The sequence below is a fragment of the Humulus lupulus genome, chromosome X, assembly GCF_963169125.1.
Source record: "Humulus lupulus chromosome X, drHumLupu1.1, whole genome shotgun sequence".
Classification (NCBI taxonomy): domain Eukaryota; kingdom Viridiplantae; phylum Streptophyta; class Magnoliopsida; order Rosales; family Cannabaceae; genus Humulus; species Humulus lupulus.
The window spans coordinates 111,554,852-111,559,946 of NC_084802.1; the positions used below are offsets into that span (position 1 = coordinate 111,554,852).

At 43.8% G+C, this 5,095-nt stretch overlaps 1 non-coding gene across 1 annotated transcript; it reads right to left on the reverse strand.

Annotated features, from left to right (window-relative positions):
• Positions 1–442: 442 nt before the first annotated feature.
• Positions 443–549, reverse strand: LOC133807683 (small nucleolar RNA R71). The gene has a single exon (XR_009879584.1). It is a non-coding gene; the product is annotated as a small nucleolar RNA R71 (small nucleolar RNA).
• Positions 550–5,095: the final 4,546 nt, after the last annotated feature.

Consider the following 5,095-nt stretch of genomic DNA (forward strand, 5'->3'; position numbering starts at 1 on the left):
TTTGTTTGAAATTGAAAGTGTTAGTAAAAATTTGAGCATCATGGAACCTATTGCTAATCCTGTTGATGAAAATGTTGTGCCTGAAAAAACTTTGCTTGAATATTTTGCACCTATTTCATCTAATGCTCCTTCATGCATTGTTTTACCTACTACTTCTGCTACTCATTTTGAGCTTAAACCCGCAATCATTCAATTATTGCCATCTTTTTATGGGTTAGATAGAGAGGATCCTTACATGCATGTCAAAGATTTCTTAGAAATTTGCTCAACATTTAAATTTCAAAAATTTTCTGATGAGTCGGTCAAACTAAGATTGTTTCCTTTTTCATTAAAAGACAAATCAAAAGCTTGGTTAAATTCCCTTCCCACGGGGTCTATAACTACATGGGATCAACTTTATAATAAATTCTTACTGAAATTTTTTCCTATGTCTAAAACTGATAGTCTAAGGAGAGAAATCTTCGAGTTTTTTCAAAAAGATAATGAAGAGTTTTATGAATGTTGGGAAAGATTTAAAGATTTATTATTAAAATGTCCTCATCATGGTTTTGAAAAATGGAGACTTGTAAAATATTTTTATGATGGTTTGACTCCCTCTAATCGTCGAATGATTTAATCTATGCATACTGGAAAATTTTTAAAATTTCAAGAACAAGAGGCGTGGGACGCCCTTGAAGATTTATCTGTCAATTCACAACAATGGAATTATTTTGATCCTAGGTCTAGGTCAACTAATTCACCAAAAAGAGGAGGAAGGTATGAAGTAAAAGAAGAAGTAGACTTAAGAACATCTTTAGATAAATTAGCGAGAAAAGTAAAAGCTTTAGCCATAAGCCAAACTATAAACTCTCCAATACAACCAAGAAAAGATGTCTGTTCTATATGTTCTAGTCCGTGCCATAATGCCCAATCCTGTCCTTCCTATCAAGAAGCCTTTTCTGAGGAGGCCAATGCTCTTCATTCTTATGGGAAACCAAATGATAGCCCATTTTCGTCCACCTACAATCCAAATTGGAGAAACCATCCGAACTTTTCATGGAGACAAAACCAACCCCAAATGAATCAAGGGCACCAATACAACACACAAAACCAAGCTCATGCCCCACAAAATCAACCATATCCGCAACAAAGAAAACCTTCCTTAGAAGATACTTTACAACAATTTATGCAATCCACCCAACAAATCCTACAAAATCAATCTCAATCTATTACCAAACTCGAGACACAAGTAGGACAACTCGCCACTGCTTTAGCTGATAGAGAAAAAGGGACATTCCCTAGTCAACCTATCCCTAATCCAAAATGTCAATATGAGATAGGAAAGTCTAGTCATAATGGAGAAGTCAAATCAATTTCAACTATTAGGTCTGGAAAGAAAATTGTCAAACCCGATTACATACCCGAGGTTGAAAACGAAAAAGAAAAAGAAAAGAGTCAGCCTTCTAGTTCTAATCTCAATGACCAGGACATCGAAATGATGACTGTGGAGGACCATGCACCAAAGAAGGCTCAGTCAGAGGAAGGAGAGATAACCTTCTTTGATGGCGACGCCCAACATGTCAGGTTCCCACATTCCGATCCGCTGGTCGTGGACATCCAGATGGCCAACATGATGGTGAAAAGAGTACTAGTCGATACAGGAAGTTCAGTGAATATCCTGTATAAATCAACACTGGAACGCATGAAATTGTCCGTTAAGGACTTGGAGCCCTGCAACCAAATGATATACGGCTTCTTTGGAGAAGGACTCACCCCCGCCGGATTGATCAAGCTTCCAGTAACGACGGGTACAGCGCCTGCAACAAGGACATTACTCGCCACTTTTGTAGTGGTCGATTGTCCCTCGGCGTACAATGCCGTTATTGGAAGGCCCATAATGGTTGATCTGTGGGCCGTCATCTCTATGTGGCACTTGGCCATGAAGATCCCAACAGACGCGGGAGTAGGACGCGTGCTGGGAAACCAGAGGGAAACCAGGGAGTGCTACAACACCTCAATCACAAAGGCGAAGAGTGGAACGTCGAAGAGCGCTACCTCAGATAGGTTGCAGATGGCAGTTGATACACAAGCCCAATCCGGTGATGAAGTCACCAAATAGGGTGTTGCCCAAAGTGAGGACAGAGATTTGGATCCTCGCTTTGGGGATTTTGAAGAGAGTGTTGGACCCGTCGAGGACCTGGAGGAGATCCAACTCGACAAAGAAGACCCGACCAAAGTCGTAACGGTTGGGAAAAACTTAGAGCCTACCACGAAGAATGCACTGGTGGAATTTTTGCGAAAGAACCAGGAGGTTTTCGCCTGGTCACATAAAAACATGGCTGGGATAGATCCCGCAGTTATCAGCCATGTCCTGAATATAGACAAGACCTTTCCACCCGTGCAACAAAAGAGAAGGCTGCTCGATAAAGATAGATCAAGAGCCTTAAAAGAAGAAGTCGAAAGACTAAAGGAGAATGGGTTCATCAGGGTGGCATTTTATCCATCGTGGGTCTCCAATCCAGTGCTGGTTCCCAAGCCTAACGGCAAGTGGCGGACCTGTGTGGATTTTACGGACCTCAATAAGGCCTGCCCAAAAGACTGCTTCCCACTCCCAAGGATCGACCGGCTGGTCGATGCAACTGCAGGACACGAGATCCTCTCGTTCATGGATGCATATTCAGGCTACAACCAGATTAGCATGCACCCCCCTGACGAAAATCACACCAGCTTTTGGAACGATACGGGCTTATACTGTTACAAAGTAATGCCCTTCGGACTTAAAAACACAGGTGCGACTTACCAACGACTAGTCAACCACATGTTTAAGGAGCTGATCGGAGTAAACATGGAGGTATACGTGGACGACATGCTAGTAAAGTCTAAAAAGGCAGAAGGACATGTGAGGGATTTACAAGAGTGCTTTAGTGTATTGAACAAATACCAGATGAAGTTAAATCCCCTCAAATGTTCCTTCGGAGTTGGATTAGGGAAGTTTTTAGGGTTTATTGTAAATTCAAGGGGAATCGAGGCCAACCCTGACAAGATAAAAGCCCTGATCGACATGAAATCGCCAGAGAGGATCAAGGATGTACAAAGTTTAACTGGGAGAATCGCAGCCCTAAGTAGATTTATTTCAAAATCAACAGACAAGTGTGTCCCTTTTTTCAATCTACTTAGAGGAAATAAGAAGTTTGAATGGACGGGAGACTGCAAGCAAGCATTCCAGGACTTGAAAGCCCATATGGCACAGTCTCCCATCTTATCAAAGCCAATTGAAGGAGAAACTTTGTTTATTTACCTGGCGATTACTGAAGTTGCTGCTAGCGCGGTACTAGTGCGAGAGGAGGAAGGTATACAAAAAGCAGTCTACTATGTCAGCAAGAGACTGATCGGGGCAGAATTGAGATATCCACCAATTGAGAGGTTAGCATACTGCTTGATCCTGGCCTCTAGGAAGCTACGCCCCTATTTTCAAGCCCATCCTATTACAGTTCTAACTGACCAGCCCCTTCGGCAAGTCCTCCAAAAACCAGAAGCGGCTGGACGATTATTAAAATGGGCAGTCAAACTGGGGCAGTCCGATATAACTTATTCATCGCGAGCAGCAGTTAAGGGACAAGTCTTGGCCGTCCTTATTGCGGAATTCACCGAACTCCCAGACAGCGAGCAGTGCGAACAGCCTGAAGCGCCCGAGCCTCAAGACAAAGCTCCTTCGTGGAAGCTATTCACGGATGGTTCATCCAACGAATCCCACGCTGGAGCGGGAGTGATATTGATAACGCCAGAAGGGCATCGATTTCACTGCGCCATCAGGTTCGACTTTACCGCGTCAAATAATGAAGCGGAATACGAAGCACTCCTCGCTGGTTTGAGAATGGCAAAGGATATGAGCATAAAGACGCTTGATATCTACAGTGATTCACAGCTGGTGGTGAATCAGATTCTGGGAGAATATCAAGCGCGAGGCTTGAAAATGGTGGCATACTTAAATAAAACAAAAGACCTGCTAGCCCAGTTCACGAAGCACACCCTCCAACAAATCCCGCGAGATCAGAATTCAAACGCAGATGCCTTAGCCAAACTCGTGAGCGCGAAGGATGCTGACACTTTGAACATCGTGCCAGTAGAGAGACTGAGTGAGCCAAGCATTCAAACAATCGAATCCAGTATGGAGATACGGATGGAAGATACATGGATGGCACCTTATTTGGAGTATCTGACAAATGGTATGCTACCAACAGATAGAAACAAAGCCAGAACTCTACAAAGGCGAGCCACTAGGTACATACTGGTCGGAGGTGTTATGTACCGAAGAGGATATTCAATGCCACTAATCAGGTGTGTTACACCAGAAAAAGCTAAGGAACTCATGAAAGAGGTGCATGAAGGCTTCTGTGGGGATCACGCTGGGGGGCAGAGTTTGGCAAAGAAGATTCTAAGGCAAGGCTACTTCTGGCCAACTATGAACGAGGATTCGATGGAGTTTGTACGAAGATGCGATAAATGTCAAAGATTCTCCAAGATTCAACGAGCAGCTCCAAACGAATTAAAACAGATGCAAAGTCCGTGGCCTTTTGCAGTATGGGGAATAGATTTGATTGGATCCCTACCTACAGGGAAAGACGGAGTAAAGTACGCAGTCGTGGCAGTCGATTACTTCACCAAATGGGCCGAAGCTGAACCACTCGCTACCATCACGACCAAGAAAATCCTTGACTTCGTTATCAAGAACATTGTCTGTCGGTATGGTTTGCCTAGGAAGATAGTTTCAGACAACGGAACCTAGTTTGACAACGATTTATTCACCGATTTCTGCGAAAGACATGGAGTCATTAAAAGCTTTTCTTCAGTTGCACACCCCCAGGCGAATGGGCAGGTCAAAGCCGTGAATAAAACTCTAAAAGACACCCTGAAGAAGAGGCTCGAAGAAGCTAAGGGAGCGTGGCCAGAGAAATTGCCTGAAGTCCTCTGGTCGTATAGAACGTCTCACCGAACAGCGACAGGACATACCCCATTTTCCTTGGCCTACTGATATGAGGCGATGTTGCCTGTCGAATTAGATCCCCCCTCACATCGACGTCTAACATACGACCAGGACCAGAACAGCCAACTGATG